The sequence below is a fragment of the Cupressus sempervirens genome, chromosome 5 (genome assembly GCF_028749045.1).
Source record: "Cupressus sempervirens isolate cs-2001-9-10 chromosome 5, ASM2874904v1, whole genome shotgun sequence".
In the NCBI taxonomy this organism is placed as follows: Eukaryota; Viridiplantae; Streptophyta; class Pinopsida; order Cupressales; family Cupressaceae; genus Cupressus; species Cupressus sempervirens.
The window spans coordinates 410,066,044-410,077,348 of record NC_143122.1 but is presented as its reverse complement, the minus strand read 5'-3'; the positions used below and the strand labels follow the sequence as shown (position 1 = coordinate 410,077,348).

The window sequence follows — 11,305 nt, the reverse complement described above, 5'->3', positions numbered from 1 at the left end:
TTAATTTACAAACTGAACTAACTTGAATTTCTTGATGTATTTTTTAAATGTTGAGATGCATATACTAATGAATTTTTGGTTGTTGTAGGCCAAGCCACAACTGACAGACAAGTCAAAGTTTCCAACTATTGTGGATCCTGCAATTAAAGAGTTGCTAAACTTGAAACATCTTCAGCAATTTGCATGCAAAATATTTCTTTTGAAGGGAATTGACATTATTTTAAAAAATACATTTAGTTTATACAATTTTACTCATTTTTTGATGGATAAAAGCTTAAAATTCTTCCACATTTCTTGCCTATTTTATTGCATATTTGAAATAAGACGTAATCTTTCCATTTTCCAATAGCTAAATGTCTTTAACTGTGATTGGAATTTGGCATAAAATGTATTTTTAAGGTTAGATTGTTAGCTAGTTCTGGTTGATCACCATTTGAAAATTAGAGGTGCTAATCCTTTCATTGAAGAGAAAATTTATAGTGCACTACATATCATCACACTTACCCAAAAAAGTTGAGCCAAACTCTCAAAGTCCCATTGAATCTATGGAAGGAAGAGAAGAAATTGATTATCTAGATTGAAAGTCATTGTCCACTTCATAATCTTAGCAAGAACAACATCATAAGCACTTGTGAACCAAGTATTTATGATGAAGCAAGAAGGAAAGAAAAATGAAAAAATGTGTGGAGTCAAGAGATAGACATTGGAAAGAAAGCCATTGATTATAAAAAGTATTAAGATAAAGTTTAAAAGTAATGTTTTAATTGACAAGCACACAGCAAGATTAGTAGCTAAAGAGAAACAAATTGAAGATTGAGGAATTTTTTCTCTAGTTGCAAAGATAATTATGATTAGAATGTTGACAGTGCTTGTTTCCAATCATAGTTGGAATATCCACCAAATAGATATGAAGTACATTCCTAAATGAAGATCTAAAAACCCAATTTTGTTAGAAAAGAAAAGGAACACATGGTATGTCACTTGAAAAGACACTATGATTTGAAAGGAACTCCACAACATTAGTATTCAAAACCAAATAAGTACTTTCCCCAAAGGAAATTAATTTTTTTAAGACCCAATTTATACATCAAGAAGTCTAATTGCACATTATTGTTCCTTCAAAATTTTGGTCATAGGTTATTGGTTTATTAACCACTATACTTGCTAATAAATTAATAAAATCTACTGTTTTTGGGCCTTTTTGACTATTTTTTCCGTACTGTATGGACTCCTGAAGGTTGTACAGTGGCTATTTTGCATTGAAAAGTTGGAGGTTGAATTTTATGAATTTTTGGCATTGGTTTCAAGGAGAGATCTGATTTCATTTGCAAGTTATATATTTTTCTTCCTTGCTTCCTGTGAAACCCTCAAAACAAGGGTTTTGGCCAAAGGAATGGCCCTAGTTTGAATTCCTATTGTTGGAATTTTCTCCAATTTGGTATGGAGAAAACTAAGGCATTGTATTATCAAATGTCAAAATCCTAGAGGCAAGAGATTGCAATAAGAATTTTTAAGAGCAAGCCCTAGCTCTGATAAGACCCATGTATTAGACCTTGTTTTTGCAATTTGATGAGTTAGAGTGATAAAAGGAACTTGGGACTTGGTGTGGAGGCAAGGCATATTAAATTTGACTAGGAGGACAAACTGAAGTTGAAGAATTGATCCATGCACCCATATTTTTAACCTTTTCATTGTAGACCAAGCCTAAAGTTGCTAATTAGGCCTATGTGCAAGATTAAGGTTAGGGTATGTTGGAGTGGAGTTAGGTTTTGAAACTTTGAAGTCTTTTGGCACTTTGAAAAGGGTGTTTGAATTTGTCTTTTTTTTGCTTGGTCCTTTGTAAAAATTTTGAGTTATTGGTGGAAAATAGTGCTAAGAAACCTAAGTACTTGTTTGGTTGGCTCCAGCAGTTTTCTTGGTAAGTGGTTAGCAAGGTTTCCAACCTTTGTTACACCTTGTTTTGGTCATATAGGAGTTGTTCCAAACTATCCCTGGTGCTTGGGAATTTTGGAGGATCCAATTGCATTCTTGGTTGTGTGTATGGTATAAGAGCCAAGTGCTGCAATTTACCTTATGACTAGTAATAGCAGGTCTGCCATATACCTGATTTGTTTTGGGTGTGTTGATGTTTGTTTGGGTTCCCTTGGATGTTAGGAAGGTTGGGATTACTTGATCACCTTGTCCCAAGGTTGGTGCATGATGCTTGGGTTGTATAAGTGAGAAGAAGAAGAGTTGCAGCATTTCACGAAGTGTTGGGTCTATGACTTAAAGAAACAACAATAAACCTCAGTAAGGTCCTTCTTATAAGATGATTCAAGCCTTGTAAAACCTTGTGGAGGTTGTAGAAGATTGGGTGGTGATTTTAGTTGCTTTGTTGTTCCAAGGTCTAGAAGTTTGTTGGGTTAATGGTTAATTATAGATTTTATTTTGGTCATAGGGTATTGGTAAAAGTATTCATAGCTTCCCATACGGCCAAGTGAAGAAGAAACAATAAGAAAATTGATAAATCATCAAAATTTTACTATTGACAAACCAAAATATACCGATCCACATGTAAAGGAAAATGCATTGTTGTAAGCTCACTTTTCAAGGCATGTCATAGCTGGTAACCTAACACTAGATCAGCAAGCTTCTTTCTGCTAACCAACTTCTTCAAACTATGCTGGATGTTATTTCAGGTAATGGTTGGTTTAGTCCAGCTCTTGCAGCAATGGAATTGAGCCAAATGGTTACACAAGGTCTTTGGGACCGTGATTTTTTCCTATTACAACTTCCACATTTCACCAAGGAACTTGCTAAGAAGTGCCATGAAAATCCAGGGAAAAACATTGAAACTATTTTTGATTTAGTTGAGATGGAGGATGATGAAAGGCATGAATTGTTACAAATGACAGATTCATAGCTGTTAGACATTGCTTGTTTTTGCAATCACTTCCCAAACATTGATTTGGCATATGACATAGTTGACAGTGATGATGTGAGGGCTGGAGAGAATGTAATAGTGTAGGTCACTCTAGAAAGAGATCTTGAAGGTAGACACAAGTTGGGTCCAGTTGGTGCACCAAGGTATCCCAAAGAAAAGGAAGAAGTATTGTTGCTAGTAATTGGGGATTTAAAAAGTAATCATCTATTGGCCATTAAGAGGGTATTGCTCCAAAAGAAGACTAAAGTCAAGCTTGGGTTTACTGCACCTTCAGATCTTGGAGAGAAGACATATACACTATATTTCATGTGTGATTGATAGCTTGGTGTGATCAAGAGTAAACTTTCACAGTCAATGTGAATGAAGTAGAAGATGAAGAAAATACGAAGGAATGAATGTTATTTATCGAGTACCATAGTTGTATAAATTTTGCATGAAGCTGATATGGTCAATATATGATGATGTAGAAAGATTGTGTGGCAAAACTTTGCAACTCAAATATATGAGCTTACGAAATAAGTTTCATCTAGTAACTTGAATGCTTTTACCATGGGCTTTAGTGATACATGATTTTAGTTAAAAATTCATTAATAAATAGCTCTTGCCATTGGCTTCACCAATCTATGATTTCAATACAAAAAATCATTACTAACACTAATATTAAGATCAATTGCGGCATGCTTGCATTTAATGCAACCCATTAATTGGGAATCAAGACTTTAGTAAACTAGCTAAGTGTACTTGTGGTTACTATGTTGAGCTTGTAATAACTTAAATAGTTCATATTGTTTTCACAGTGTAGAAGTATCTAGAACCCCCCCTCAATGACCAAATTTTTCTCATGTTCCTCTTTGTGAAAATACTTGAAGCTAGAAAGGACCTTGTCCAAATTTACTAAGTCCCTTATAGAAAGATAGACATTGAAAATTGAAAGAAAAACTTTAAACTCTATTGGAAAATTCTCCAAATAATCATCATATGGGATGGATGGAATGGAAGAAACTCAGTTATGGAATGAAAGAATATCACTAATATCAAGACAATTCGATATTTAATTAGTTAGTTTAATTAATTTCTTAGAAAAAATGTATGAGGAACAAAGACATTGCATTAGTGTAGACTATAGTAAATGACTTGGACACTTAGATATTGGGAAATTTGTACTTGTTTCAAATTGAAACATTTAAGTCCCATTGAATTCTCAAACATTACTGGAAGAAGTAAAGTAGAAAAAGATTAAGATATTTGAAGCTTGATAAGTAGGAGATATTTTAAATAAGAAGTCAAATTGTGATCTTACTATTAGTATTTAGTTGTGTGTTTTGGAGGCAAACAAGCATATTATGATTTAGCAGGCAAGTTTATATTAGAATTACAGTTTATTAAATATCTTAATATCATACGTTTGTACTCCAAAGTTGAGTCCCAAACATATTTGTTGGTATTTGTGCTTTTGATGTTTTCTTTTGTGTACATTTTGTGTTGTATTAGTTGATTTTCTAAATAAAAATTAGTTCCCCTATTTAACTTTATTCTCACTTGAGAACTCACTAGTTTTATTCTAAGGAGCTTCAGGTAGGAATTGTAACAAAGAAAGCATGTGTTGAATCAATTTTATCAGTTTCTATGGAGTTTTATACTGATCTGAATTATAATGTTCGTGATAATCCAAAATGTTTTTAGTTTTTTAACTGAATTTCTATAAAATGTGCTCCAAAAAAGTACTTTTAAGGATCAAATTGATGATTATATACATCTAGATGAACAATTTGGTACTTCAAGCGCTACAACAAAAGTGCCAGAAGAAAATGTCAGTGATGATGAGATTGTTGAATCAGACATTGAACTTGACAATGAAGGAGTTGTTGAACCAGACAATGACCCCCCACAAAAAGTAAGCCTTTGATTGATAATATTTTCTATTGAAAACTAAAATATGTATGTCATAGTACATTTTGAATCTTAGTTAGTATTGCTTTTGGAGCTTCTACATGATTGATGGTGTTAACATCAACTCCTTAATTAACATATGTAGTTACTGATAGATGGAAAATCCCTCTATTGAAATAATTGAAGAGCAATGAGATTCTTCCCAAGCAGCCAAGGGAAAAGTAATGGAGGCAATGTCAAATGGTATAACACTTTGCTAATAGAATCTATAGAGTGGCTATTATATATTATTTTTGGAAGGGTATCACATAGATTGCCTTTTGCATTTGTTCTAATCTCAGAGTTTCTTAGGTGATTTGGAAGAGGCTATAAACCATCTTACAATTCTATAAACCATGATTGAGGTGATTTGAAAGAAAAAATTTAAATTCTATTGGAAAATTCTCCAAATAATCATCATATGGGATGGATGGAATGGAAGAAACTCAGTTATGGAATGAAAGAATATCACTAATTTCAAGACAATTTGATATTTAATTAGTTAGTTTAATTAATTTCTTAGAGTTTATTTAATTTATTTATTTCTTAGGGTTTAATTAATTTATTTAATTAGTTTATTTAATTTGATTTCCAAGGAGGTCTCCCCAACACAAAATTCTCAACTGGCTTTGCACTTGGTCCTAACTGCAACATTCTTTGCTGGGATTTGAAAGAAAAACTTTAAATTCTATTGGAAAATTCTACAAATAATCATCATATGGGATGGATGGAATGGAAGAAACTCAGTTATGGAATGAAAGAATATCACTAATATCAAGACAATTTGATATTTAATTAGTTAGTTTAATTAATTTCTTAGAAAAAATGTATGAGGAACAAAGACATTGCATTAGTGTAGACTATAGTAAATGACTTGGACACTTAGATATTGGGAAATTTGTACTTGTTTCAAATTGAAACATTTAAGTCCCATTGAATTCTCAAACATTACTGGAAGAAGTAAAGTAGAAAAAGATTAAGATATTTGAAGCTTGATAAGTAGGAGATATTTTAAATAATAAGTCAAATTGTGATCTTACTATTAGTATTCAGTTGTGTGTTTTGGAGGCAAACAAGCATATTATGATTTAGTAGGCAAGTTTATATTAGAATTATAGTTTATTAAATATCTTAATATCATATGTTTGTACTCCAAAGTTGAGTCCCAAACATATTTGTTGGTATTTGTGCTTTTGATGTTTTCTTTTGTGTACATTTTGCATTGTATTAGTTGGTTTTCTAAACAAAAATTAGTTCCCATATTTAACTTTATTCTCACCTAAGAACTCACTAGTTTTATTCTAAGGAGCTTCAGGTAGGAATTGTAAGAAAGAAAGCATGTGTTGAATCAATTTTATCAGTTTCTATGGAGTTTTATACTGATCTGAATTATAATGTTCGTGATAATCCAAAATGTTTTTAGTTTTTTTTAACTGAATTTCTATAAAATGTGCTCCAAAAAAGTACTTTCATGGATCAAATTGATGATTATATACATCTAGATGAACAATTTGGTACTTCAAGCGCTACACCAAAAGTGCCAGAAGAAAATGTCAGTGATGATGAGATTGTTGAATTAGACATTGAACTTGACAATGAAGGAGTTGTTGAACCAGAAAATGACCCCCCACAAAAAGTAAGCCTTTGATTGATAATATTTTCTATTGAAAACTAAAATATGTATGTCATAGTACATTTTGAATCTTAGTTAGTATTGCTTTTGGAGCTTCTACATGATTGATGGTGTTAATACATGATTGATGGTGTTAACATCAACTCCTTAATTAACATATGTAGTTACTGATAGATGGAAAATCCCTCTATTGAAATAATTGAAGAGCAATGAGATTCTCCCCAAGTAGCCAAGGGAAAAGTAATGGAGGCAATGTCAAATGGTATAACACTTTGCTAATAGAATCTGTAGAGTGGCTGTTATATATTATTTTTGGAAGGGTATCACATAGATTGCCTTTTGCATTTGTTCTAATCTCAGAGTTTCTTAGGTGATTTGTAAGAGGCTATAAACCATCTTACAGATCATTGGTTATTGTGTCACTTCTTATAGGATCATTGATTTCCAAGGAGGTCTCCCCAACACAAAATTCTCAACTGGCTTTGCACTTGGTCCTAACTGCAACATTCTTTGCTGGGATTTTTCAAGCAAGCATGGGCATTTTCAGGTTGATGATTTACATGTCTAATAATGCAATAATGTCACTATGCAAGCCTCTCAGTGTCTATCCTTCATAGGATTCTTCTTTTATAGAGAAGATACATGTGACTATACATAATTGAGTGGGAGGCTTGCACTAAAAACTCTTGTAATTCAATGGTTTTAACATGTCCCATATTTCTATTCTTAGTTATGTAATTTTTCTTATTTGGGATGGCATGAGAAAGTCATACTGATTTATATAACTATTTAAATTTCATGGACAACACTAGAATCTTTTTCAGTGGAGCCAAACAGCTAGATTTTTGTCACTAATAGTATGTGTCACATCATTTATGATTCTACTATAGGTTGGGATTCATTATAGACTTTCTATCACATGCAACTATTGTGGGTTTCATGGCTAGTGCAGCCACTATTGTTTCTCTCCAACAGCTAAAAGGAATTCTTGGTCTTCAACATTTTACTGTAGAGATAGACATAGCATCTTCCATGAGATCAATATGGGGAAAAACTCACAAGGCATGTTTATATGCAATGAATCAGCAACCTCATGATTTGAATACATCTAGAGTAAAGAATTCATTCTTGAATAAAGTATATTGCCAACTTATTGTTATTTTCTTCTTGTAGTTGTATCAATGTGCAGTGGAGGTGGGAGACCATAGTGCTTGGAATATGCTTTCTCTTTTTTCTAGTCATCACTCATCAAATTCTCAATATTATAACATAACTTTGTGATTCTCTTTCATTTTTCTATCCATATAATACCTAGCCTTCATAATGACAAGAAGAAACAACATGGAATGAGTGATGTCTGATATGGTGTTGATCTATTTTTTCATTCTTGTGGGCTGATCTAATGGAGTAAGAAAAATCCTAAGATCTTCTGGATATCAGTAGCTGCTCCTCTGACATCTGTAATTCTTAGTAGCATGCTGGTGTTCGCTACACATGCTGATAAACATGGGGTTGAGATTGTATGAGTTTCTATCACCAACTATTCTATATTGTCTTGTATTCATTTCTGCATAATGTGTTCAATTCACTCATGTCTAAGTATGGTAGAATGAATCACTTATTATTATGATCTGTACATGTTTGGTATCACTACCCAAAAGATACTAGTTATTTAGTGAGTTTGAAACATGATGGGTATGGAACAATTTGTTTGATATTATGTCTAATTGTTGTTCTAAACATGATTTTCTTGTCCTAAAATGCATGTTTCTTTTGATAATGTTTTTCTAGGTGGCTTCAAACAGGTTGGTCACTTAAAAAGTGGTTTGAACCCATTGACCACTGAATTCTTTGTTTTCGAGGCCAAATATTTAAAGACCCTTGTGAAGGCAGGACTGATAATTGGCATCATCACACTCATTGTAAGAGCTAATCCCTTGAATTATGTTCATTGGCTGGTAATTTATTACCTCTAGCTAATTTAAATGCGTCCCATGCAGGAAGGAATAGCAGATGGCAAAACTTTTGCACTGTTCAAGAACTACAATATTGATGGCAATAAAGAGATGATTGTCATTGGTATGATGAACATTGTAGGTTCATGCACATCTTGCAACATCACAATTGGTAAGTACTACAATGCATTTAATCTATTGAGTTACAAAATATTATATGACTACTTTGAGTCTTAATTGCATTCAAAGCATGAAATTTAGTACTGGTCCTATGTTTTCATAGCAATCAAACCATGGATTTTGTATTGATTCTAAGAGTTTATATTATTCAAACCATGGATTCTAATGTTAATTCTAGGTTTTTATGGCATTCAAAACATGAACTGTAGAAGAATTTATATGGTCTAAAAGGATGCTGCCCCACACTTCTTGTCACCACCCTTGTAGTCAAATGTTGTTCTTGGACTCCTGGGATATTATTATTGGGTAAAGCCTAAATAGTCTTGAATTTGTTTGCTTGCTTTTGCTATTTGGGGTTCTGGGTGTCTAAAATATCTCAACAATGAAAAAGAATGTGTTGACCAACTCTCTAGTAGGCTCCTTTTAATTGGGTACTTCACATGGGTTGCTAGATTGCAAGGTGCTTCCTTTATTTAGCAAGTGGCGAGTGCTTAACCTTGAGAACCTTGCGGTCTCATTGTTCTTGTCTTCACGCTTCTCAATCTCGTGATCAAACACCAAAATCTCTGATGTAGGGACAATGCTTAACTAGTGGATGAGGAAAAAAAAGGTGATTGAGGATGTGGATAAATATAGATGTTATGCAATTGATGCATAAATTATAAGAATTATGAAGAGTAGAAAATTTTTAGCACACCAACAACTTTTTATGTAGTGCGTTGAGCAACTTGGACGGTTGTTCAAGGTGAATTGCCTGATTGTATGCTAGATACTTTTATTTGCATCACTAGTACTTTAGATTTGCTTTCTACTTTCACACAATGAATGGGTTTATACCTATGTGAATTTGTAAAAAGTGGTCTTTTCCTTTTTCAATAGATTTTCCTTTATCCTTAAGAAAATGATATACCTGGATAAGTAGGCATATTGATTTATCTTCATAGGCACATTGGCGACTGTTTGATGTACTTTTTTCTCTTTTTAGTGTGTAGTTTATGTCTGCAGTCCTAATGCGATCATATTTGGCATGGTGGTTCTTTGGAAAGGGAGGAGATCCTGGTAGCGGCAAGCCCAAACTTCAGATTGTTGTTCCTTCTACAGCTTTTGGTGGAGCATTAATAAGTTTTGTATTATGCCCAGCAAAGTTGATAAAGGTAACGAGAACTAGACATTGTCTCTATTGTATGTATATAAATTGAATTCTAGACTCCATACCATTGACTATTTGTTGTTTTTCAATGTAGATTGCAAGTTTAGGAGAATGACAATAGGCAACTAAAAAAGCATCAGTAGATATATGATGGGCCTCTGGACTGTGCACTGCGAACTCTTAGAAATGAAAGGGTAAGGTGTTAAATTTTTGTTACTATTTGGTATGTAGTTGTAGACATGCAATATAAATGCTTCGCATGGTATCCTTCATTATACAAGATATTATTTGATTGTTTCATTGGTGCATAATTTTCCAGGTACAAGGTTTGTTTCATGGTGGCCTAACTACATTTTTTAGGGAGTCTATTGGAAACACAGTTTTCTTCAGTACTTATGAATTGAATTGATATCATATGCTTTCACTTATTGGTATGCATGATAAAGTGAATCCCCAAATTAATTCCCAGCATTTTCAATTTGTCAACTACTCTTCTAAAGTTTTTATAGAAGCAAGAGTTGGAGTTTTCTCTGGTGGGCTTGCAGGAATTGAGGTATGTAACCTTAATGTTGAAATTTCAATTTAAGTATTTAAACTTAGTTTTTGCAGATCAAATGTGTGCAACAAAACTTGTAATTTGCTTTGCAGTTTTGGTTAGTTGTTTTGCCTCTCGATGTTGCAAAAACCCATATTCAAACAGTCCAAATATTAATGTAAGAAAAAATCCTATACACACAATCAGGATGGTAGGACATAAATTTTCATTTTTACATGGACTCTACTCTAGAAAATATGTTTTTAAATTAATTTTTAATAAATATTTTGACTAGGCTTTTACAAAGTTGTTGGATTCTTATGACAACAATTAGGATATCTGTTAGGATTGATGGTTGGATTATTGAATTCGATTAATTCATTTATTTTCATGTTTTCTTGTGTTCTGGATAAAAAAATTATCATTCACGATACTAACACCAATTGTTTGCATGCTTATTTTATAGTGGGTATATAGAATGTTCTAATTAAAAGATTAAAATTTAAATATTCAAATACCACGAGACTTAGCTTCTATCTGTTTGTCTAGGATCTATTCTACTAAGTAGTCTTAGATAACCAATAGATGAATTTAAAAGCAATAAGTACTCATATTAATGAACATGAAACCATTTCCCAATTCTATGTTTGGAAGATTTATAGAGAACTCAATTTTAGAGGATTATATGCTGGCTTGGGGCCTACATTGGTGAGAGCTTTCCTTGCTAATGCTACAACTATCATCACCTGGGAACTTACAAAAAATTTACTAGGGGTGAAACGGTAGTAAGAGCATTACCTTCAGAGTTCAATGGGTTTATACCTGTGTGAATTTGTAAAAAGTGGTCTTTTCTTTTTTTAGTAGATTGACCTTTATCTGTAAGAAAATGATATACTTGGATAAGTAAGCATATTGACGTACCTAGGAACTAGCATTATGTCATGGGACTTAGCCAACAATATATTTGTACCAATTATAGTGCACTGTAATGGTATTGTTC

General features: G+C 32.8%; 1 pseudogene; it reads left to right on the top strand.

Moving 5' to 3' along the window:
• Positions 1–6,323: 6,323 nt before the first annotated feature.
• Positions 6,324–11,091, top strand: LOC149556543 (mitochondrial arginine transporter BAC1-like; annotated as a pseudogene).
• Positions 11,092–11,305: the final 214 nt, after the last annotated feature.